Below are 26,226 nucleotides of genomic sequence, written 5' to 3'. Positions count from 1 at the left end.
TTGCTAGAGTCCCTAGTTAGAGGTGTCCAGAGCTCTTAAGCACACTCTTTTTGCTTTGGATCATGACTTTAACCACTCAGTCTCAAGCTTTTCACTTGGACCTGCATGCCACAAGCACATGGTTAGGGACAGCTTGATTTAGCCGCTTAGGCCTGGATTTTATTTTCTTGGGCCCTCCTATCCATTGATGCTCAAAGCCTTGGATCCTTTTTATCCTTGCCTTTTGGTTTTAAGGGCTATTAGCTTTTTCTACTTGCTTTTTCTTTTTCTTTCTTTTTTTTCACCAATATTTTTTTCCGTAAGCTTTAGTTTTTCACTGTTTTTTCTTTCTTCAAGAATCAATTTCATGATTTTTTAGATTATCAACAACATTTCTCTTTGTTCACCATTCTTTCAAGAGCCAACAATTTTAACATTCATAAATAGCAAGATCAAAAAATATGCACTGTTTAAGCATTCATTCAGAAAACAAAAAGTATTGTCACCACATCAATATAATTAAACTAATTTCAAGGACAATTTTCGAAATTTATGTACTTCTTGTTCTTTTGAATTAAAAACATGTTTTATTTAAGAAAGGTGAAGGATTCATGGAATTATTCATAGCCTTAAGACGTAGTTACTAAATACTAATTATCATGTAATAAAGACACAAACATAGATAGACATCTAACATAAAGAAACCGAAAAGCAGAAAAAATTAAGAACAAGGAATAAGTCCACCTTAGTGATGGTGGCACTTTCTTCTTGAAGAACCAATGATGTCCTTGAGTTCTTCTATGTCTCTTATTTGCCTTTGTTGCATGATCCCTAGTGATTTTGGTGTCCCTATCCTTAGTTGCTCCCAATAATTATGTGGAGGAACATGTATCCCCTGAGGTATCTTAGGGATCTCTTGATGAGGGAATTCCTCATGCTCTCTTGATGTGCAGTCAAATGCTCTATTACTGAGCTATGGACCCTTGAGATGAATCTCTCCATTTCCCATGACTCAGAGGTTGAAGCTTTTGTCTTCCCTTTTTTTTCTTTTTTTTTTGAGGTTTTTCTGGCCTTAGGTGCCATCAATGGTTATGGAAAAGCAAAAAGCTATGCTTTTACCACACCAAACTTAGAATGTTGCTCGTCCTCGAGCAAAAGAAGAAAGAATAGAAGAAGAAGAAGAAGAAGATATGGAGGAGAGGGGAGAGGTGTGTAGTCGGCTATGTAGGGTGGGTTTGGGTGGGAAAGAGATGATGTATGTGAGTGGTGAAGAGGTAATGGGGAAGAGTGGATGAATTTTGAGAAGAGGGGAGAATATGGTAGGTGGGGATCTTGTGGGGTCCACAGATCCTGAGATGATCCTATGGGGTCCACAGATCCTGAGGTGTCAAGGATTTACATCCCTGCACCAATTAGGCATGTAAAATGCCTTTCCATGCAATTCTGGCGTTTAAACGCCGAAGTGATGCATGTTCTGGGCGTTTAACGCCCATGTGTAGCATGTTTCTGGCATTGAACGCCAGTTCCATGCTTGTTTCTGGCGTTCAGCGCCAGCTCTCCTCAGGGTGCATTCCTGGCGTTTGAACGCCAGGATGTTGCTTGTTTCTGGCATTCAACGCCAGATCCATGCTCTGTTCTAGCGTTGAACGCCAGCCAGATGCTCCTTACTGGCGTTTAAACGCCAGTAAGTCTTTCCTCCAGGATGTGATTTTTCTTCTGCTGTTTTTGATTCTATTTTTAATTTTAATATTTTTTTCGTGATTCCACATGATCATGAACCTAATAAAACATAAAAGAACAATAAAATAAAATAAAATTAGATAAATAAAAATTGGGTTGCCTTCCAATAAGCGCTTCTTTAATGTCAATAGCTTGACAGTGGGCTTCTCATGGAGCCTCACAGGTGATCAGGTCAATGTTGTATAGTCTCAACACCAAACTTAGAGTTTGACTGTGGGGGCTCTGTTTGATTCTGTACTGAGAGAAGCTCTGCATGCTTACTCTCCCTTGTTACAGAAGGATAGCCGTGTGCCTTAAACACAAGGTAGTCCCCATTCAATTGAAGGACTAATTCTCCTCTGTTAACATCTATCACAGTTTCTGCTGTGGCTAGAAAAGGTCTTCCAAGGATGATGCATTCATCTTCTTCCTTCCTAGTATCTAAGATTATGAAATCAGCAGGGATGTAAAGGCCTTTAACCTTTACTAACACGTCCTCTACTAATCCATAAGCTTGTCTTACTGACTTGTCTGCCAATTGTAATGAGAATAAGGCAGGCTGTACCTCGATGATCCCCAGTTTCTCCATTACAGAGAGTGGCATAAGATTTATGCCTGACCCCAGGTCATACAGAGCCTTGTTAAAGGTCATGGTGCCTATGGTACAGGGTATTAAGAATTTACCAGGATCTTGTCTCTTTTGAGGTAAAGTTTTCTGAACCCATGTATCTAGTTCACTAATGAGCAAGGGAGGTTCACTTTCCCAAGTTTCATTACCAAACAACTTGGCATTCAGCTTCACGATGGCTCCTAGATATTGAGCAACTTGCTCTCCAGTCACATCTTCATCCTCTTCTGAGGAAGAATAGTCTTCAGAGCTCATGAATGGCAGAAGGAGATTTAGTGGAATCTCTATGGTCTCTATATGAGCCTCAGATTCCTTTAGGTCCTCAATAGGGAACTCCTTCTTGTTTGAGAGACGTCTCAGGAGGTATTCCTCACTAGGATTTTTGTCCTTCTCCTCCCTTGTGCATTCGGCCATATTGATTACATCAATGGCCTTGCACTCTCCTTTTGGATTTTCTTCTGTATTGCTTGGGAGAATACTGGGAGGAGTTTCAGTGACTTTCTTACTCAGCTAGCCCACTTGTGCCTCCAAATTTCTGATGGAGGACTTTGTTTCACTCATGAAACTTAAAGTGGCCTTAGACATATCAGAGACTAAATTTGCTATATTAGAGGGGCTCTGCTCAGAATTCTCTGTCTGTTGCTGAGAAGATGATGGAAAAGGCTTGTTATTGCTTAGCCTGTTTCTTCCACCATTATTAAAGCCTTGTTGAGGCTTTTGTTGATCCTTCCATGAGAAATTTGGATGATTTATCCATGATGAATTATAGGTGTTTCCATAAGGTTCACCCATGTAATTTACCTCTGCTATCGCGAGGTTCTCAGGATCATAAGCTTCTTCAGAAGCTGCTTCTTTAGTACTGTTGGATGCATTTTTCCATCCATTCAGACTTTGAGAAATCATGTTGACTTGTTGAGTCAACGCTTTGTTCTGAGCCAATATGGCATTCAGAGCATCAATTTCAAGAACTCCCTTCCTTTGAGGTGTCCCATTATTCACAGAATTCCTCTCAGAAGTGTAAATGAACTGGTTATTTGCAACCATGTCAATAAGTTCTTGAGCTTCTGCTGGCGTTTTCTTTAGGTGAATGGATCCACCTGCAGAATGGTCCAATGACATTTTGGAAAACTCAGATAAACCATAATAGAATATATCTAATATGGTCCATTCTGAAAACATGTCAGAAGGACACTTTTTGGTCATTTGCTTGTATCTTTCCCAAGCTTCATAGAGGGATTCACCATCTTTTTGCTTGAAGGTCTGAACATCCACTCTAAGCTTGCTCAGCTTTTGAGGAGGAAAGAATTTATCCAAGAAGGCCGTGAACAGCTTATCCCAGGAGTCCAGGCTATCTTTAGGTTGTGAGTCCAACCATGTTCTAGCTCTGTCTCTTACAACAAAAGGGAAAAGCATGAGCCTGTAGACTTCAGGATCTACTCCATTCGTCTTTACAGTCTCACAAATCTGCAAGAACTCAATTAAAAACTGGTAAGGATCTTCTGATGGAAGTCCATGAAACTTGCAGTTCTGTTGCATTAGAGCAACTAATTGAGGTTTCAGCTCAAAATTGTTTGCTCCAATGGCCGGAATGGAGATGCTTCTTCCATCAAATTTGGACGTTGGTTTAGTGAAATCACCTAGCATTCTCCTTGCATTATTGTTGTTGGGTTCGGCTGCCATCTCCTTCTCTTGTTCAAAAATTTCAGAAAGGTTGTCTTTGGATTGTTGTAATTTAGCTTCTCTTAGTTTCCTCTTTAGAGTCCTTTCAAGTTCAGGATCAGCTTCAACAAGAGTGTCTTTTTCCTTGTTCCTACTCATATGAAAGAGAAGAGAAAAAGAAAAGGAAGAAGAATCCTCTATAACTGGACAAAGAGGATCCTTATTATTAGTAGAAGAAGAAAGGAATAAAAGTGGAGAATCCAATCACAAGGGTGAGGATAGAGGCAGTGATTGGAGATGAAGAGAGGTGAAGAGAAGTGTTAGTAAATAAATAAATAAATAGAAGAAGAGAAGAGAGGGAGAATTCAAAAATAATTTTGAAAAAGTAGTAAATGATTTTTGAAAATTAAAGATAAGATATAATTAAAATCAAAATTTAAAACAATTAGTTAATTTAAAAAGAATTTTGAAAAAGGGATGAGATATTTTCGAAAATTAGAGAGGGAAAAGTAGTTAGGTGGTTTTGAAAAAGATAAGAAACAAACAAAAAGTCAAATAATTAGTTGAAAAAGATATTAAAGTCAAATTTGAAAAAATAAGAAGATAAGAAGTTAGATAAGATATTTTGAATTCAAATTTTTGGAAAAGATAAAATTTTGAAAAAGATATGATAAAAAGATAAGATAAGAAGATATGATAAAAAAGATAGGATTGAAAAAGATTTAATTTTTAAAATTAAAATTAATTACTTAACTAACAAGAAACTAAAAGATATGGTTCTAGAATTTAAAGATTGAACCTTTCTTAACAAGAAAGTAACAAACTTCAAATTTTTTAATCAATCACATTAATTGTTAGTGTAATTTCGAAATTTTGAAATAAAATTAAGAAAAAGATTTTTGAAAGAATATTTTGAAATTTTCGAAATTAATAAGATAAAAATGAAAAAGATTTGATTTGAAAAAGTTTTGAAAAGATAAGATTTTTAAAATTGAAAATTTGACTTGACTTGTAAGAAACAACTAATTTTTAAAATTTTTTTGACCAAGTCAACCCAAAATTTCGAAAATTTGGAGGGAAATAAGGAAAAGATATTTTTTGATTTTTTGAATTTTTAATGAGGAGAGAGAAAAACACAAACATGACCCAAAACATGAAAATTTTTTATCAAAACACATGATGCATGCAAGAACACTATGAATGTCAAGATGAACACCAAGAACACTTTGAAGATCATGATGAACATCAAGAACATATTTTTGAAAAATTTTTTATGCAAAGAAAACATGCGAGACACCAAACTTAGAATTCTTTAATGCATGGACAATATGAATGCAAAAATGCATATGAAAAACAACATACAACACAAAACAAGAAATCATCAAGATCAAACAAGAAGACTTGTCAAGAACAAGATCATGAAGAACACCATGAATGCATAAATTTTTGAAAAAATGCAAGAAAATTTTTAAAGCATGCAATTGACACCAAACTTAAAAATTGACTCAAGACTCAAACAAGAAACAAAAAATATTTTTATTTTTATGATTTTATTAATTTTTTTTTGGATTTTTGAAATTTTTTTCAAAAATATTCTTTAGAAAAACGAAAATAAATAAATAAAAAAATTTGAAAGATTTTTGAAAAATTTTTAAAAGAAAATTATCTAATCTGAGCAACAAGATGAACCGTCAGTTGTCCATACTTGAACAATCCCCGGCAACGGCGCCAAAAGCTTGGTGGACGAAATTGTGATCATCAATAATGGCTCTTTGGTATGTGCATCTGTTAACTCAGCACTTTCTTTCCACAACTTCGCTCAACTAACCAGCAAGTGTACTGGATCGTCTAAGTAATAAACCTTACGTGAGTAAGGGTCGATCCCACAGAGATTGTTGGTATGAAGCAATCTATGGTCATCTTGTAGATCTCAGTCACGCTGATTCAAATGTGATTGGATTAGATAATTAAAAGATAAATAAAATAGGATAGAAATACTTATGTAATTTAATGGTGGGAATTTCAGATAAGCGTATGGAAATGCTTGTCCCTGTTGAATCTCTGCTTTCTGGTGCACGAATTTGCAATCCGTACAACTAACCAGCAAGTGCACTGGGTCATCCAAGTAATACCTTACGTGAGTAAGGGTTGATCCCACGGAGATTATTGGTTTGAAGCAAGCTATGTTTATTTTATTAATCTTAGTCAGGATGCCAATAAGATTATTTGGATTTAATTGTAAGAAGTAAAAGTGTTTGGAATAAGTAATTGTTACTTTATTAATGGAGGATATGTTGGAGTTTCGGAGATGCTTTGTCCTCTAAATTTCTGCAATGTAATATTCAACTCATTTATTTGTAAAGTTCCATCCATGGCAAGCTGTATGTAGGGTGTCACCATTGTTAGTGGCTACTTCCCATCCTCTCAGTGAAAACGGTCCAGATGCTCTGTCACAGCACGGCTAATCAGCTGCTGGTTCTCGATCATGTTGGAATAGGATCCATTGATTATTTTGAGTTTGTCATCACGCCCAGCAATCGCGAGTTTGAAGCGCGTCACAGCCATTCAATCCTTGAATCCTACTCGGAATACCACAGACAAGGTTTAGACTTTCCGGATCCTCAAGAGTAGCTGCCATCAGTTCTAGCTTATACCACGAAGATTCTGATTAAGGAAGCTAAGAGATGCTCATTCAATCTGATGTAGAACGGAGGTGTTTGTCAGGCACACGATCATGGATTGAGGAAGGTGATGAGTGTCATGGATCATCACCTCCTTCACAATTAAGCGCGAATGAACATCTTAGATAGGAACACACACGTTTGAATGGAGAAATAGAAACAATTGCATTAATTCATTGAGACGCTGCAGAGCTCCTCAACCCCAACAATGGAGTTTAGAGACTCATGCCGTCAAAGTGTATAAAATTCAGATCTGAAAATGTCATGAGATACAAATTAAGTCTCTAAAAGTTGTTTAAATAGTAAACTAATAACCTAGGTTTACAGAAAATGAGTAAACTATGATAGATAGTGCAGAAATCCATTTCTGGGGCCCACTTGGTGTGTGCTGGGGCTGAGACTTAAGCTTCTCACGTGCCTGGGCTGTTTTGGGCGTTCAACGCCAGGTTGTAACCTGTTTCTGGCGTTGAAGTCCAACTTGTAACTTGTTTCTGGCGCTGGACGCCAGACTGCAAAATGGAACTGGCGTTGAACGCCAGTTTACGTCGTCTATCTTTGCGCAAAGTATGAACTATTATATATTTCTGGAAAGCCCTGGATGTCTACTTTCCAACCCAATTGAGAGCGCGTCAATTGGGCTCCTTTAGCTCCAAAAATTGCATTCCGAGTGCAGGGACGTCAGGATCCAACAGCATCAGCAGTCCTTTTTCAGCCTAACTCAGATTTTTGCTCAGCTCCCTCAATTTCAGCCAGAAAATACCTGAAATCACAGAAAAATATACAAACTCATAGTAAAGTCCAGAAATATGATTTTTTCCTAAAAACTAATAATATTCTACTAAAAACTAATTAAAACATGCTAAAATCTACATGAAATTACCCCCAAAAAGCGTATAAAATATCCGCTCATCACAACACCAAACTTAAACTGTTGCTTGTCCCCAGGCAACTAGATGATCAAAATAGGATAAAAAGAATTTAAGGAGTAATAAACTCTCTGAGTTTTAAGTGAAGCTCAGATTCTAATTTAGATGAGCGGGGCTAGTAGCTTTTTGTTTCTGAACAGTTTTGGCATCTCCCTTTATCCTTTGAAATTCAAAATGATTGGCATCCATAGGAACTCAGAATTCAGATAGTATTATTGATTCTCCTAGTGTAGTATGTTGATTCTTGAACACAGTTACTTTATGAGTCTTGGCCGTGGCCCTAAGCACTTTGTTTTCCAGTATTACCACCGGATACATAAATGCCACAAACACATGACTGGGTGAACCTTTTCAGATTGTGACTCAACTTTGCTAAAGTCCCCAGTTAGAGGTGTCCAGAGCTCTTAAGCACACTCTTTTTGCTTTGGATCACGACTTTAACCACTCAGTCTCAAGCTTTTCACTTGGACCTGCATGCCACAAGCACATGGTTAGGGACAGCTTGATTTAGCCGCTTAGGCCTGGAATTACTTCCTTGGGCCCTCCTATCCACTGATGCTCAAAGCCTTGGATCCTTTTCACCCTTGCCTTTTGGTTTTAAGGGCTATTGGCTTTTTCTTTTTCTTGATCCAATGATTTCTTGTACAAGTTTTTTTTCAATGCTTTTTCTTGCTTCAAGAATCAAATTCATGACTTTTCAGATCATCAATAATATTTTTTGTGTTCCTCATTCTTTCAGGAGCCAACATTCGTAAAATTCAGGATAAAATATGCACTGTTCAAGCATTCATTCAGAGAACAAAAAGTATTGTCACCACATATAATTAATTATAATTTTATTATTAAGAACTCGAAAAATATAAATTACTTCTTTATTCTAAAAATCTACTATTTTATTCATGTTTGATGATGATGAGAAAAATAACTTATAACTTAATTGGAAATAAAACCAGAATAGATATGCTAATTACTACTACTACTATTGTATAACTTCTAAGGTAAATTTCTATAATAACACTATCACAGAGTCAAAGCTAAAATTAGAACTCAACAACCTGTGTTTTGGAAAGTGGATGTTCCTCTGATCTGTGGGGTGCTTGGTCCTTCAAGGATTAATTTCTGGCGCTTCAGCTCCCTTAAATCACGCCCTTGCTCTTCTTGTTCCTTAAGCAGTTTGCAAAGCATGCTACTTTGATTGTTCTGTTCTTCCTTTATTTAGTTCATAGCTTCTTGTAATTTGGAAATAGATGCCTCAAGATGTTCCCAATATTCGAATTGAGGAAGTTCTGGGAGGACTTCTTGTGCTCTCCTCTTGATTGGATCATCCTGCAGCTGTTGTCTTTCCATTGATATTTTAGTGATTGGCCTCTCAACTGAGATATACTCTGTTATTCCCGTCTTCACTCCGGCATCTTTGCAGAGCATAGAAATTAAGCTTGGATAGGCCAATCTGGCATCCTTGGAATTCTTGTTTGCTATTTTGTATAGTTCACACGAGATCAGTTGATGGACTTCTACTTCTTTTACCAACGTGATGCAGTGAATCATCACTGCTCTTTTAACGGTAACTTCAGAACGGTTGCTGGTGGGCAATATAGAACGCCCAATGAAATCCAGCCAGCCTCTGGCAGCTAGTTTGAGATATTCTCTTTTGAGTTGATTTGGGATGCCAGTGGTGCTGGTGGTCCACCTGGCTTCAGGGTTGCATATATCCTCTAGAATCTTGTCCAGGCCTTTGTTTACCCTCATCATTCTCCTATTAAAGGAGTCTGGGTCATCCTTCAATTAAGGAAGCTTAAAGATCTCCCTGATTTTGTCAGGATGGGTGTGAACAATCTTTCTTCTGACTAAGGTCCGATGATCATAGAGGGCAGCTCCAATTATTCTTTGCCTGTCTGTCTGCGATAGATTTGCATAGAACTCCTGAACCATATTCCTTCCCACTTTCATTTCAGGATTAGCTAGGATTTCCCAGTTCCTGTTTCAAATTTGTTCTTGGATCTCCGGATATTCATCTTCTTTCAGATCGAACTTGACTTCCAGGATCACTGATCTTAGACTCATTATTTTGTAGTAATGGTCTGAATGTTCTTTAGTTAAGAACTTCTCTTGATTCCAAAGTGGCTTTGAAATATTCTCTTTCTTACCTCTTGGGTTGGGTTGTTTTCCTTTAGGGGCCATGATCAAAGTAAGTATGTTTTTGTGATCACGGATAAGCACACCAAACTTAGAGGTTTGCTTGTCCTCAAGCAAAAGAAAAGAGAGAAGAGGGATAGAAGGAGAGCAGGTGTGGAATGGTGGATGATGAGAGGGGCGCCGAAAGTGTATATAAAGGGAGGGGGTGGGTTTTCGAAAATAAGAAAAAGATATAAGATAAAAGATATGATTTATAAAAGATAAATATGATAAGAAAAGGATATAATTTAAAAAGATGATATTTAAAAATAAATCTAAATTTTTAATTTGAAAAAGATTTTAAAAGATAATTAAGTTTTAAAAAAAATTGGAAAAAGAGTTGGATTGGATTGGAAAAAGGTTTATGTTTATGTATGAAGCTATATTATTTTTGAAAAAGGGATTTTAGAAATTAGGGTTCTTAGAAAACTGTTTTGATTTGAAGGAGGACATTTTGAAACATGTTTATGCAAGAAATCATGATTTGAAACATAAAAATTTGGAAAATTTGTAAAGAAAAACAAATTTTACCTCCTCCCCACCATCCTGGCGTTAAACGCCCAAATGCTGCATGTTTTGGGCGTTTAACACCCAATTGCTGCTTCTCCTGGGCGTTCAACGCCCAGCTGTTGCTTCTTTCTGGCGTTGAACGCCAGGCAGTCCTTTGTCACTGGGCGTTTTTCTAAATGCCCAGGATGCTATAATTCTGGGCGTTTAGGAGTTTCTTTCTGGCGTTCAACGCCCAGATGGCTATCCTTACTAGCGTTGAACGCCCAGTGGATGCTTCTTTTGGGCGTTCAACGCCCAAAACATTTCTTACTGGCTTTTTCATGCCAGTGAGCTTCCAAATTCCCCTGTAACTCTGTGAATTCAATCAATTGCTTTTTTACCTTGAAGATACTTTGACATATACCTGTAAAAATCAATTAATTAACAAAAACAAATAAAATTAAATTTTGTGAATGGCTGGGTTGCCTCCCAGCAAGCGCTTCTTTAATGTCGTTAGCTGGACTATTACTGAGCTTTAATTAAGTCTCAGTTTTGAGCATTCTTGCTCAAAATTGCTTTCAAGATAATGTTTGACTCTCTGTCCATTAACAATGAACTTTTTGTTAGAGTCATTATCCTGAAGCTCTACGTATCTATATGGTGATACACTTGTAATTACATATGGACCTCTCCACCGGGATTTTAATTTCCTGGGGAATAATTTGAGCCTAGAATTAAATAGCAGAACTTTCTGCCCCAGCTCAAAGACTCTGGATGACAATTTCTTATCATGCCATCTTTTTGCTTTCTCTTTGTAAATTTTTGCATTCTCGAAAGCATTGAGTCTAAATTCCTCTAGCTCATTTAACTGAAGCAATCGTTTTTCTCCAGCTAGCTTGGCATCAAGGTTCAGGAATCTGGTTGCCCAGTAGGTCTTATGTTCCAGTTCCACTGGCAAGTGACATGCCTTTCCATACACAAGCTGGTATGGAGAGGTCCCTATAGGGGTCTTGAATGCTGTTCTGTATGCCCACAGAGCATCATCTAAGCTTCTTGCCCAATCCTTTCTACAGTTAATTACAGTCCGTCCCAGGATTCTTTTAAGTTCTCTATTAGAAACTTCAGCTTGCTCATTTGTCTGTGGATGATATGGAGTGGCTACCCTGTGGCTAACTCCATAATGAACCAAAGCAGAGTAAAGCTGTTTATTGCAGAAATGAGTGCCCCCATCACTAATTAATACTCTAGGGGTACCAAATCTGCTGAAGATGTGTTTCTGGAGGAATTTTAACACTGTTTTAGTGTTATTAGTAGGTGTTGCAATAGCTTCCACCCATTTGGATACATAATCCACTGCCACCAGAATATAAGTGTTTGAGTATGATGGTGGGAAAGGTCCCATGAAGTTAATACCCCATACATCAAACAACTCAATCTCCAAGATCCCTTGTTGAGGCATGGCATAACTGTGAGGCAGATTACCAGATCTTTGGCAACTGTCACAATTAAGTACAAACACTCGGGAATCTTTATAGAGAGCAGGCCAGTAGAAGCCACATTGGAGGACTCTTGTGGCTGTTCGCTCACTTCCAAAATGTCCTCCATACTGGGATCCATGGCAATGCCATAGAATCTTCTGCGCTTCTTCTTTAGGCACACATCTATGGATTACTCCATCTGCACATCTCTTAAAGAGATACGGCTCATCCCAAAGATAATACTTTGCATCCGTGATCAGCTTCTTTGATTGCTGCCTACTGTATTCTTTGGGTATGAATCTCACTGCCTTGTAGTTTGTAATGTCTGCAAACCATGGCACTTCCTGGATGGCAAAGTGTTGCTCATCTGGAAAGTTTTCAGAGATCTCAGTAAGAGGGATGGACGCCTGATGAGCGGATACTTTATACGCTTTTTGGCATTGTTTTTAGGTAGTTTTTAGTAAGTTCAAGCTACTTTTAGGGATGTTTTCATTAGTTTTTATGTTAAATTCACATTTCTGGACTTTACTATGAGTTTGTATGTTTTTCTATGATTTCAGGTAATTTCTGGCTGAAATTGAGGGACTTGAGCAAAACTCTGAAAAAAGGCTGACAAAAGGACGGCTGATGTTGTTGGAATCTGACCTCCCTGCACTCGAAATGGATTTTCTAGAGCTACAGAACTCCAATTGGTGCGCTCTCAACGGCGTTGGAAAGTAGACATCCAGAGCTTTCCAGCAATATATAATAGTTCATACTTTATTCGGAGTTGACAACGTAAATTGGCGTTGAACGCCAAGTACATGCTGCTGTCTGGAGTTAAACGCCAGAAACACGTCATGATCCGGAGTTGAACGCCCAAAACACGTTATAACTTGGAGTTCAACTCCAAGAAAAGCCTCAGCTCGTGGATAGATCAAGCTCAGCCCAAACATACACCAAGTGGGCCCTGGAAGTGGATTTATGCATCAATTACTTACTCATGTAAACCCTAGTAGCTAGTTTAGTATAAATAAGACTATTTTACTAGTGTATTAGTCATCTTTTGACCATTCGGTCTTTTGATCATTCAGGGGGCTGGCCATTCGGCCATGCCTAAACCTTTCACTTATGTATTTTCAACAGTGGAGTTTCTACACACCATAGATTAAGGGTGTGGAGCTCTGCTGTACCTCAAGTTTCAATACAATTACTATTGCTTTCTATTCAATTCTCTTTTATTCTTATTCCAAGATATACGTTGCACAACACTTTGATGAATGTGATGATCCGTGACACTCATCATCATTCTCACCTATGAACGTGCGTGACTGACAACCACTTCCGTTCTACCTTAGGCCGGGCGCATATCTCTTAGATTCCCCAACAGAATCTTCGTGGTATAAGCTAGATAGATGGCGGCATTCATGGGGATCCGGATAGTCTAACCTTGTCTGTGGTATTCCGAGTAAGATCCCGGGAATCTGGAAAGTCTAACCTTGTCTGTGGTATTCCGAGTAGGATTCCGGTATTGAATGACTGTGACGAGCTTCAAACTCCTGAAGGCTGGGCGTGATGACAAATGCAAAAGAATTAATGGATTCTACTCCAACCTGATTGAGAACCGACAGATGATTAGCCATGCTGTGACAGAGTATTTGGACCATTTTCACTGAGAGGATGGGATGTAGCTATCAACAAGGGTGATGCCTCCAGACGATTAGCCGTGCAGTGATAGTGCATAGGACCATTTTCCCGAGAGGATTAAAAGTAGCCATTGATGATGGTGATGCCCTACATACAGCTTGCCATTGAAAGGAGTAAGAAGGATTGGATGAATGTAATAAGAAAGTAGAGATAAGAAAGGATTCTAGCATCTCCACACGCCTATCTGAAATTCCCACTATTGATTTACATAAGTATTTCTATCCCTTTTTTTATTTTATTTATCTTTTAATTATCTAATCCAATTACATTTGACCCTATGAATCCACTTAACTGAGATTTACAAGGTGACCATAGCTTGCTTCATACCAACAATCTCTGTGGGATCAACCCTTACTCACGTAAGGTATTACTTGGATGACCCAGTACACTTGCTAGTTAGTTGAACGGAGTTGTGTCCACACGTGCCATTACCATGATCTCTTTGGGGTATTTTTGATTTCATACAAATATAAAGAGAACAACTTTAAGGATCACAATTTCGTCCACCAACGCCCCTTCTACTGGTTCTATTCGGGACAGTTGGTCTGCTACCTGATTCTCTGTCCCTTTTCTGTCTCTTATTTCTATATCAAACTCTTGCAGAAGCAACACCCATCTTATAAGTCTGGGTTTTGAATCCTGCTTTGTGAGTAGATATTTAAGAGCAGCATGATCAGTGTACACAATCACTTTTGATCCTACTAAATAGGATCTGAATTTGTTAATGGCGTAAACCACTGCAAGCAGCTCTTTTTCTGTAGTTGTGTAATTCTTCTGTGCGTCATTTAAAATACGACTGGCATAGTAAATGACGTGCAGAAGCTTGTCATGCCTCTGTCCCAACACTGCACCAATGGCATGGTCACTGGCATCACACATTAGTTCAAATGGCAATGTCCAGTTTGGTGCAGAGATGATTGGTGCTGTGACCAATTTAGCTTTCAGAGTCTCAAATGCCTCCAGACACTCTTTATCAAAGATAAATGGCGTGTCAACAGCTAGCAGGTTGCTTAGAGGTTTGGCGATTTTTGAAAAATCCTTTATAAACCTCCTATAGAATCCTGCATGCCCCAGAAAGCTTTTGATTGCCTTAACATTGGCAGGTGGTGGTAATTTTTCAATTACCTCTACCTTAGCTTGATCCACCTCTATTCCCTTGTTCAAAATTTTGTGTCCAAGGACAATTCGTTCAGTTACCATAAAGTGACACTTCTCCCAGTTTAAAACCAGGTTAGTCTCTTGGCATCTCTTTAGAACAAGTGCTAGATGGTCAAGACAGGAGCTGAATAAGTCTCCAAATACTGAAAAGTCATCCATGAAAAATTCTAGAAATTTTTCCATCATATCAGAGAAAATTGAGAGCATGCACCTCTAAAAGGTTGCACGTGCATTGCACAGGCCAAATGGCATCCTTCTGTATGCAAATACTCCAGATGGACATGTGAATGCTGTTTTCTCTTGATCTTGGGGATCTACTGCAATTTGATTATAACCTGAATATCCATCCAGGAAGCAGTAGTATTCATGACCTGCTAGTCTTTCTAGCATCTGGTCTATGAATGGTAAAGGAAAATGATCCTTTCTGGTGGCTGTATTGAGCCTTCTATAATCAATACACATACGCCACCCTGTAACTGTTCTTGTAGGAACCAGTTCATTTTGTTCATTATAAACCACTTTCATGCCTCCCTTCTTAGGGACGACTTGGACAGGGCTTACCCAGGGGCTGTCAGAAATAGGATAAATAATCCCAGCCTCTAGTAATTTAGTGACCTCCTTCTGCACCACTTCCTTCATGGCTGGATTCAGCTGCCTTTGTGGTAGGACCACTGGCTTGGCGTCACCCTCCAATAGGATCTTGTGCATGCATCTGGCTGGGCTAATGCCCTTAAGATCACTGATGGACCACCCAAGAGCTGTCTTGTGTGTCCTTAGCACTTGAATTAGTGCTTCCTCTTCCTGTGGCTCTAAGGTAGAGCTTATGATTACAGGAAAGGTATCATCTTCTCCCAGAAATGCATATTTTAGGGATGGTGGTAATGGTTTGAGCTCGGGTTTGGGAGGTTTCTCCTCTTCCTGAGGGATTTTCAGAGGTTCTATTATTCTATCTGATTCCTCCAAATCAGGCTGAACATCTTTAAAGATGTCCTCTAGCTCTGATTCGAGACTCTCAGCCATATTGACCTCTCTTACCAGAGAGTCAATGATATCAACACTCATGCAGTCATTTGGGGTGTCTGGATGTTGCATGGCTTTAACAACATTCAACTTGAACTCCTCCTCATTGACTCTCAGGGTTACTTCCCCTTTTTGGACGTCAATGAGGGTTCGGCCAGTTACTAGGAAAGGTCTTCCTAGAATGAGAGTTGCACTCTTGTGTTCCTCCATTTCCAGCACCACAAAGTCAGTAGGAAAGGCAAATGGCCCAACCTTGACAATCATGTCTTCAATCACGCCTGATGGGTATTTAATGGAGCCATCAGTAAGTTGAAGACATATCCGGGTTGGTTTGACTTCTTCAGTCAAACCAAGCTTTGTGATAATAGATGAAGGTATTAAGTTGATACTTGCCCCAAGATCACATAGAGCCTGCTTGGTACAAGTACCCTCTAATGTGCATGGTATCATAAAGCTTCCGGGATCCTTAAGCTTCTCAGGTAAGCTTTTTAGGATAACTGCACTGCATTCTTCAGTGAGGTAAACTTTTTCAGTTTCCCTCCAATCCTTCTTATGACTTAAGATCTCTTTCATGAACTTGGCATAAGAGGGTATTTGCTCAAGTGCTTCTGCAAACGGAATCTTTATTTCAAGAGTCCTGAGATAGTCTGCAAAGTGGGCAAATTGCTTATCCTGTTCCGCTTGGCGGAGTTTTTGAGGATAAGGCATTTTGGCCTTGTATTCCTCAACCTTAGTTGCTGCAGGTTTATTACCTGTAGAAGTGGGTTGGGAAGCCTTTTTAGAAGGGTTGTTATCAGCACTTGTATGTGACTGATCCCCCACTGGCGTTTGAATGCCAGGGGTGGAAGCTGGAGTGGCGTTAGACGCCAACTCCTTATCTGTTACTGGCGTCTGAACGCCAGAACTGTGCTCCCCTTGGGCGTTCAACGCCGGATTCATGCTTGTTTCTGGCATTGAACGCCAGGAATGAGCATGGTCTGAGCGTTCAGCGCCAGCCTTATTCCTCTCTGGGCTCTGATTGTCCTCAGAGGGATTTTGAGTAGCCATTTGTTCATTTCTTGGCTTCCTGCTGCTTTGAAGTGAGGTATTTAATGTTTTCCCACTTCTTAATTAAACTGCTTGGCATTCTTCTGTTATTTGTTTTGACAGTTGCTTTTCTGTTTGCTTTAACTGTACTTCCATATTCCTGTTAGCCATTCTTGTTTCCTGTAGTATTTCCTTGAATTCGGCTAGCTGCTGAGTTAGAAAGTCTAATTGCTGATTGAATTCATTAGCCTGATCTACAGGACTGAGTTCAGCAGTTACTATTTTAGCTTCTTCTTTCATGGAAGATTCACTGCTTAGGTACAGATGCTGATTTCTGGCAACTGTATCAATAAGCTCTTGAGCTTCTTCAATTTTTTTTTCATATGTATAGATCCACCAGCTGAGTGATCTAGAGAAATCTGAGCTTTTTCTGTAAGCCCATAGTAGAAGATGTCTAATTGCACCCACTCTGAAAACATCTTAGAGGGGCATTTTCTTAGCATCTCTCTGTATCTCTCCCAGGCATCATAAAGGGATTTATTATCTCCTTGTTTGAAGCCTTGGATGCTTAGCCTTAGCTGTGTCATCCGTTTTGGAGGAAAATAGTGATTCAGGAATTTTTCTGACAGCTGTTTCCATGTCTTTATGCTGTTCTTAGGTTGGTTATTTAACCACCTCTTAGCTTGATCTTTTACAGCAAATGGAAATAGTAGTAATCTGTAGACATCCTGATCTACTTCCTTATCATGCACTGTGTCAGCAATTTGTAAAAATTGTGCCAGAAACTCTGTAGGTTCTTCATGTGGACGACCGGAATACTGGCAGCTTTGCTGCACCATGATAATGAGCTGAGGATTCAACTCAAAGCTACTAACTCCAATGGAGGGTATACAGATACTACTCCCATATGAAGCAGTAGTGGGGTTAGCATATGACCCCAAAGTCCTCCTGGACTGTTCATTTCCACTTAGTTCCATGATGGAGCAAGGGAGATGGTATGGATGTTGATATTGTTTATTTTATTTAATTTATTATATAAAGAAAATTGATTTTCGAAATAATAAATAAAATAAAATAAAACCGAAATAAAAATAAAAGTAAAATAAATAAAGAAAGAAAATTAACAATTAAAATAAATATTTGAAAAATTTTGAAATTGAAATCTGAAAAAAATTTCGAAATATAGTTTAAAACCAGTTAGAAAAGATATTTTTTTTGAATTTTGAATTTTATGATGAAAGAGAAAAACACATAAAGGACACAAGACTTAAAATTTTTATATCTAATGCTCCTTATTTTCGAAAATTTTGGAGGGAAAACACCAAGGAACACCAAACTTAAAAATTTTAAGATCAAAACACAAAGAAGACTCAAGAACACTTTGAAGACTCACAAGAACACCAAGAACAAAAGGAAGAACACTAAACTTAAAAATTTTTAGAAATCAAAATAATTTTCAAAAATTATATCAAAATTAGCAAGAAAACACCAAACTTAAAGTTTGGCACAGGATTAAATCAAGAAAAATTATTTTTGAAAAAGATTTTAAAAAGAAGATACCCAATTGCCAAGAACATAAGCCAACGCTCTAACCAACTGAGTTATAAATGTAACACTTGTTTTGAATAGGTATATTTGGATTATTCCTTTTGGAAGACAAATGCTTTGGAAAAGAACAAGAAAAACAAGAAAAGGCACTGAATAAGAAAAACTAAAAATCAAACAAGAAAAATAAACAAGAACAACTTAAAGATCAAAGAAAAGAAATTCGAAAATTTAAAAGAAAAATATAAAATATGCAATTAACACCAAACTTATAACAAGACACTAGACTCAAAGAAAAATTAAAAATTAATAAAGAAAAATAATATTTTTGAAAAGAAAATAAAAGACTCTGACCCAATTGCCAAAATCTTCCTAATCTAAAAAATAAAATAAACCTTTAGTTGTTCAAACTCGAACAATCCCCGGCAACGGCGCCAAAAACTTGGTGCACGAATTTGCAATCCGTACAACTAACCAGCAAGTGCACTGGGTCGTCCAAGTAATACCTTACGTGAGTAAGGGTCGATCCCACGGAGATTATTGGTTTGAAGCAAGCTATGTTTATTTTATTAATCTTAGTCAGGATGCCAATAAGATTATTTGGATTTAATTGTAAGAAGTAAAAGTGTTTGGAATAAGTAATTGTTACTTTATTAATGGAGGATATGTTGGAGTTTCGGAGATGCTTTGTCCTCTAAATTTCTGTAATGTAATATTCAACTCATTTATTTGTAAAGTTCCATCCATGGCAAGCTGTATGTAGGGTGTCACCATTGTTAGTGGCTACTTCCCATCCTCTCAGTGAAAACGGTCCAGATGCTCTGTCACAGCACGGCTAATCAGCTATTGGTTCTCGATCATGTTGGAATAGGATCCATTGATCCTTTTGCATTTGTCATCACGCCCAGCAATCGCGAGTTTGAAGCGTGTCACAGCCATTCAATCCTTGAATCCTACTCGGAATACCACAGACAAGGTTTAGACTTTCCGGATCCTCAAGAGTAGCTGCCATCAGTTCTAGCTTATACCACGAAGATTCTGATTAAGGAAGCTAAGAGATGCTCATTCAATCTGATGTAGAACGGAGGTGTTTGTCAGGCACACGTTCATGGATTGAGGAAGGTGATGAGTGTCACGGATCATCACCTCCTTCACAATTAAGCGCGAATGAACATCTTAGATAGAAACACACACACGTTTGAATGGAGAAATAGAAACAATTGCATTAATTCCTTGAGACGCTGCAGAGCTCCTCACCCCCAACAATGGAGTTTAGAGACTCATGCCGTCAAAGTGTATAAAATTCAGATCTGAAAATGTCATGAGATACAAATTAAGTCTCTAAAAGTTGTTTAAATAGTAAACTAATAACCTAGGTTTACAGAAAATGAGTAAACTATGATAGATAGAGCAGAAATCCATTTCTGGGGCCTACTTGGTGTGTGCTGGGGCTGAGACTTAAGCTTCTCACGTGCCTGGGCTGTTTTGGGCGTTCAACGCCAGGTTGTAACCTATTTCTGGCGTTGAACTCCAACTTGTAACTTGTTTCTGGCGCTGGACGCCAGACTGCAACATGGAACTGGCGTTGAATGCCAGTTTACGTCATCTATCTTCGCGCAAAGTATGGACTATTATATATTGCTGGAAAGCCCTGGATGTCTACTTTCCAACCCAATTGAGATCACGTCAATTGGGCTCCTGTAGCTCCAAAAATTTTATTCCGAGTGCAGGGAGGTCAGGATTCAACAACATCAGCAGTCCTTTTTCAGCCTAACTCAGATTTTTGCTCAGCTCCCTCAATTTCAGCCAGAAAATACCTGAAATCACAAAAAAATGCACAAACTCATAGTAAAGTCCAGAAATATGATTTTTGCCTAAAAACTAATAATATTCTACTAAAAACTAATTAAAACATGCTAAAATCTACATGAAATTACCCCCAAAAAGCGTATAAAATATCCGCTCATCACTTTCCTACTGCTTTCATTCAATCCTTCTTACTCCTTTCCATGGCAAGCTGTATGTAGGGCATCACCATTTTCAATGGCTACATCCCATCCTCTCAGTGAAAATGGTCCAAATGCTCTGTCACAGCACGGCTAATCATCTGTCGGTTCTCAATCAGGTTGGAATAGAATCCCGTGATTCTTTTGCGTCTGTCACTAACGCCCAGCCTTCAGGAGTTTGAAGCTCATCACAGTCATTCAATCCCGGAATCCTACTCAAAATAACAAAGACAAAGTTAGACTTTCTGAATTCCCATGAATGCCGCCATCAATTCTAGCTTATACCACGAAGATTCTGATTAAGGAATCCAAGAGATATGCGCCCGGTCTAAAGTAGAACGAAAGTGGTTGTCAGTAACGTGCGTTCATAGTTGAGAATGATGATGAGTGTCACGGATCATCACATTCATCAAGTTGAAGTGCAACAAATATCTTAGAACAGGAATAAATTGAATTGAATAGAAAATAGTAGTAATTGCATTGAAACTTGAGGTACAGCAGAGCTCCACACCCTTAATCTATGGTTTGTAGAAACTCCACCGTTGAAAATACATAAGTGAAAAGTTCAGGCATGGCCGAATGGCCAGCCCCCAAACGTGATCAATAGTCTCCTAAGATGAATAATAAAATAAAACTGAGACCAAAGATATCTAATACACTAGTAAAAAGTTCTATTTATACTAAACTAGCTACTAGGATTTACAGAAGTAAGTAATTGATGCATAAATCCACTTCCGGGGCCCACTTGGTGTGTGCTTGGGCTGAGCTTGATCTATCCACGAGCTGAGGCTTCTATTGGAGTTGAATGCCAAGTTGTAACGTGTTCTGGGCGTTCAACTCTGGTTCGTGACGTGTTTTTGACGTTTGACTCCAGAATGCAGCATGGAACTGGCATTGAGCGCCAGTTTACGTCATCAAATCATGAATAAAGTATGAACTATTATATATTGCTGGAAAACTCTAGATGTCTACTTTCCAACGCCGTTAAGAGCGTGCCATTTGGAGTTCTGTAGCTCCAGAAAATCTATTTCAAGTGCAGGGAGGTCAGATTCCAACAACATCAGCAGTCCTTTGTCAGCCTCCTATCAGAGTTTTGCTCAGGTCCCTCAATTTCAGCCAGAAAATACCTGAAATTACAGAAAAATACACAAACTCATAGTAAAGTCCAGAAATGTGAATTTAGCATAAAAACTAATGAAAACATCCCTAAAAGTAACTAGATCATACTAAAAACTATCTAAAAATAATGCCAAAAAGCGTATAAATTATCCGCTCATCAAATATCTTAGAATAAGAACAAGCAGAATTGAATAGAAAATAGTAGTAATTGCATTTAAACTTGAGGTACAGCAGAGCTCCACACCTTTAATCTATGGTGTGTAGAAACTCCACCGTTAAAAATACATAAGTGATGAAGGTTCAGGCTTGGCCAAATGGCCAGCCCCCAAAACGTGATCACAGGATCAAAAATACAATCCAGGATGAAAATATAATAGTAAAAAGTCCTATTTATACTAGACTAGCTACTAGGGTTTACAAAAGTAAGTAATTGATGCAGAAATCCACTTCAAGGGCCCACTTGGTGTGTGCTTGGGCTGAGCTTGAACTTTACACGAGCTAAGGCTTCTATTGGAGTTGAACGGCAAGTTGTAACATGTTTTTGGCGTTCAACCCTGGTTCGTGACGTGTTTCTGGCGTTTGACTCCAGAATGTAGCGTAGAACTGGTGTTGAGCGCCAGTTTGCATCGTCTAATCTCGAATAAAGTATGAACTATTATATATTGCTGGAAATCTCTAAATGTCTACTTTCCAACGCTGTTGAGAGTGCGCCATTTGGAGTTCTATAGCTCCAGAAAATTCATTTCGAGTGCAGGGAGGTCAGAATCCAACAGCATCAGCAGTCCTTTGTTAGCCTTTTATCAGAGTTTTGCTCAGGTCCCTCAATTTCTGCTAGAAATTACCTGAAACCACAGAAAAACACACAAACTCATAGTAAAGTCCAGAAATATAAATTTAGCATAAAAACTAAAGAAGACATCCCTAAAAGTAGCTAGTTGCTACTAAAAACTACCTAAAAATAATGCCAAAAAGCGTATAAATTATCCGCTCATCACAACACCAAACTTAAATTGTTGCTTGTCCCCAAGGAACTGAAAATCAAATAGGATAAAAAGAAGAGAACATACTATAAATTTCAGAATATCAATGAATATTAGTTCTAATTAGATGAGCGGGACTTGTAGCTTTTTGCTTCTGAACAGTTTTGGCATCTCACTTTATCCTTTGAAGACTAGAATGATTGGCTTCTATAGGAACTTAGAGATTCAGATAGTGTTATTGATTCTCCTAGTTAATTTTGTTGATTCTTGAACACAGCTACTTTTATGAGTCTTGGCCGTGGCCCTAAGCACTTTGTTTTCTAGTATTACCACCAGATACATAAATGCCACAGACACATGACTGGGTGAACCTTTTCAGATTGTGACTCAGCTTTGCTAAAGTCCCCAGTTAGAGGTGTCCAGTGTTCTTAAGCACACTCTTTTTGCTTTGGATCATGACTTTAACCACTCAGTCTCAAGCTTTTCACTTGGACCTGCATGCCACAAGCACATGGTTAGGGACAGCTTGAATTAGCCGCTTAGGCCTAGATTTTATTTCCTTGGGCCCTCCTATCCATTAATGCTCAAAGCCTTGGATCCTTTTTACCCTTGCCTTTTGGTTTTAAGGGCTATTGGCTTTTTCTGCTTGCTTTTCTTTTCCTTTCTATTTTTTTCACCATTCTTCTTTTTTTTCAAGCTTTTGCTTTTTCACTGCTTTTTCTTGCTTCAAGAATCAATCTCATGATTTTTCAGATTGTCAATAACATTTCTCTTTGTTCATCATTCTTTCAAGAGCCAACAATTTTAACATTCATACACAACAAGATAAAAAATATGCACTGTTCAAGCATTCATTCAGAAAACAAAAAGTATTGTCACCACATCAATATAATTAAACTAAATTCAAGGATAATTTCGAAACTCATGTACTTCTTGTTCTTTTGAATTAGAAACATTTTTCATTTAAGAGAGATGAAGGATTCATGGAATTATTCATAGCCTTAAGACATAGTTACTAACTACTAATGATCATGTAATAAAGACACAAACATAGATAAACATATAACATAAAAAAAATGAAAAGCAGAAAAAAATTTAAGAACTAGGAATGAGTCCACCTTAGTAAGGGTGGCGCCTTCTTGAAGGACCATTGATGTCCTTGAGCTCTTCTATGTCTCTTCCTTGTCTTTGTTGCTCCTCCCTAGTGATTTTGGTGCTCCTACTAATTATGTGGAGGAAAATGTATCCCCTGAGGTATCTCAAGGATTTCTTGATGAGGAAATTCCTCATGTTCTCTTGATGTGCAGTCAAATGCTCTTCTACTGAGCTATGGACCCTTGAGATGAATCTCTCCATCTCCCATGACTTGGAGGTGGAAGCTTTTTGTCTTCCCTTTTCTCTTTTTTTTTCTTTTTTTTGAGGTTTTTCTGGCCTTAGGTGTAGTATAATCACCAAGCATCCTCCTTGCATTGTTATTATTTTCGGCTGCCATCTCCTTTTCTTTTTCGAAAATTTCTGTAAAGTTTTCTATGAATTATTGAATTTTAGTTTCTCTTGACTTCCTCTTCAGAGTCCTTTCAGGTTCAGGATCTGCTTCAATAAGAATGTTCTTGTCCTTGCTCCTGCTCATATGAAAAAGAAGGGAATAGAAAATAATAATAGGGATCCTCTTTGTCCAGATATAGAGGTTCCTTTATATGAGTAGAAAAGAAGAAGAATTGGAAAGAGAAGAGGAAAATTCGAACTCAGAGAGAAGGGGGTTCAAATTTTAGGACGAAGAGAAGTGTTAGTAAATAAATAAAATAAATAGAAAGAGGTGAGAGGGATAGATATTCGAAAAATAAATTTTGAAAAAGGGATAGTAATTTTCGAAAATTAAAATGAAATAAAATTAAAATTAAAATTTGAAATAATTAGTTAATTAGAAGAATTTTGAAAAAGAGGAAGGTAATTTTCGAAAATTAGAGAGAGAAAATTAGTTAGGTGGTTTTGAAAAAGATAAAAGATAAAACAAACAAATAAATCAATTAGTTAGTTGAAAAAGATTTGAAAATTAATTTTGAAAAGATAAGAAGTTAGAAAAGATTTTTGAAATTAAAGTTTGAAAAAGATATGATATGAAAAGATATAATTAAAAAGATATGATTTTAAAAAGATATGATTTTGAAAAGATAAGATTGAAAAGATATTTTAGAAAAGATATGATTTTAAAAGATATGGTTTTAAAAAGATATGATTGAAATTAGTTTTGAAAAAGATTTGAATTTTAAAATCACAATTAATGACTTGACTCACAAGAAATCACAAGATATGATTCTAGAACTTAAAGTTTGAATCTTTCTTAACAAGAAAGTAACAAACTTGAAATTTTTGAATCAAAACATTAATTGTTGATGATATTTTGAAAATATGATGTAAAGATAAGAAAAATATTTTGAAAATATTTTGAAAAAGATTTTTGAAATTTTCGAATATGATAAAAAAATGGAAAAGATATGATTGTTGAAAAAGATTTTAAAAAGATAAGATATTTTTTATTTTTGAATTTTTTATGATGAGAGAGAAAAATACTAAAAATACTTAATGCATGAAAATTTTGGATCAAAACACATGATGCATGCAAGAACACTATGAATGTCAAGATGAACACCAAGAACACTTTGAAGATCATGATGAACATCAAGAACATATTTTTGAAAATTTTTCAATGTAAAGAAAACATGCAAGACACCAAACTTAGAAATCTTTCATGTTTAGACACTATGAATGCAAAAATGCACATGAAAAACACCATACAACACAAAACAAGAAAATATGAAGATCAAACAAGAAAGTTCATCAAGAACAACTTGAAGATCATGATGAATGCAATGCATGAATGCAATTTTCGAAAAATGCATGATGAATATGCAATTGACACCAAATATAAAACTTGACACAAGACTCTAACAAGAAACACAAAATATTTTTGATTTTTATGATTTTCTAATTTTTTTGTATTTTATTTTTATATTTTTTCGAAAACATATAGGAAAAATAAAATAAGAAATTCTAAATTTTTAATATGAATTCCAGGAATCATGCAATGTTTGTCTAAAGCTCCAGTCCAGGAATTAGACATGGCTTAATAGCCAGCCAAGCTTTATGTGAAAGCTCCGGTCCAAAACACTAGACATGGCCAATAGCCAGCCAAGCTTTAGCATACAGCTAATATTCCAATTACCTTGCCTCTATGAAGATGGTTTTGAAGCCTCGGTCCAAAAGAATTTAGACATGGCTTTACAGCCAGCCAGGCTTTAACATGCTTCATGAAACTCTAGAATTCATTCTTAAAAATTCTGAAGAACAGGATAAGTAATATATTTTTTTCTTCGAAAATTAAGAACAATAAAACAAAATAAAATAAAATAAAATTACCCAATCTGAGCAACAAGATGAGCCGTCGGTTGTCCATACTCGAACAATCCCTGGCAACGGCGCCAAAAACTTGGTGCACGAAATTGTGATCATCAACAATGGCGTCAATAAACTTGGTAGCGCTCTCAAACGTGAATCAAACTTTGTCACAACTCCGCACAACTAACCAGCAAGTGCACTGGGTTGTCCAAGTAATACCTTACATGAGTAAGGATCGATCCCACGGAGATTGTTGGTATGAAGCAAGCTATGGTCATCTTGTAAATCTCAGTTAGGTGGATAATAAATGTTATGGAGTTTTCGAATAGTAAATAAAGCAGAAAATAAAGATAGAGTTACTCATGTAATTCAATGGTGGGAATTTCAGATAAGTGTATGGAGATGCTTGTCCCTGTTGGATCTTTGCTTTCCTACTGCCTTCCTTCAATCCTTCTTATTCCTTTCCATGGCAAGCTGTATGTAGGGCATCACCGTTGTCAATGGCTACATCCCATCCTCTCAGTGAAAAAGGTCCAAATGCTCTATCACGGCACGG

The 26,226-nt window shown here is 37.4% G+C and overlaps 1 non-coding gene across 1 annotated transcript; it reads left to right on the top strand.

The window, feature by feature from the left end:
* The first annotated feature begins 3,503 nt into the window (after positions 1-3,503).
* LOC112793247 (small nucleolar RNA R71) lies at positions 3,504-3,607 on the top strand. Its single transcript, XR_003197950.1, has one exon. It is a non-coding gene; the product is annotated as a small nucleolar RNA R71 (small nucleolar RNA).
* The last annotated feature ends 22,619 nt before the right edge of the window (positions 3,608-26,226 follow it).

This window comes from Arachis hypogaea, chromosome 3 (assembly GCF_003086295.3).
Source record: "Arachis hypogaea cultivar Tifrunner chromosome 3, arahy.Tifrunner.gnm2.J5K5, whole genome shotgun sequence".
In the NCBI taxonomy this organism is placed as follows: Eukaryota; Viridiplantae; Streptophyta; class Magnoliopsida; order Fabales; family Fabaceae; genus Arachis; species Arachis hypogaea.
Note: the sequence above shows the minus strand (reverse complement) of the source record. Positions and strands in the feature narration are given on the sequence as shown.